Below are 239 nucleotides of genomic sequence, written 5' to 3' on the forward strand. Positions count from 1 at the left end.
TAAAAACAATAAAACCTTTAATAAAAAAAGAGGAAGTGTACCCTCAAGCAAGAGAACTTTAACTCAAGACAGCGGAAAACCATGGTACAGAGGCTATGGTTTGATTTTGGTGTGTCCTCCTCCTAGAAGAGCTGCTTACCATAGCTAAAGAGTCTCCTCTACCCTTACCATGAGGAAATATAGTCGTAATACAACCTGAGCATATCAAACGCACGCACAAACTCACCTGAAAAAAAATG

This window comes from Palaemon carinicauda, chromosome 13, assembly GCF_036898095.1.
Source record: "Palaemon carinicauda isolate YSFRI2023 chromosome 13, ASM3689809v2, whole genome shotgun sequence".
Classification (NCBI taxonomy): domain Eukaryota; kingdom Metazoa; phylum Arthropoda; class Malacostraca; order Decapoda; family Palaemonidae; genus Palaemon; species Palaemon carinicauda.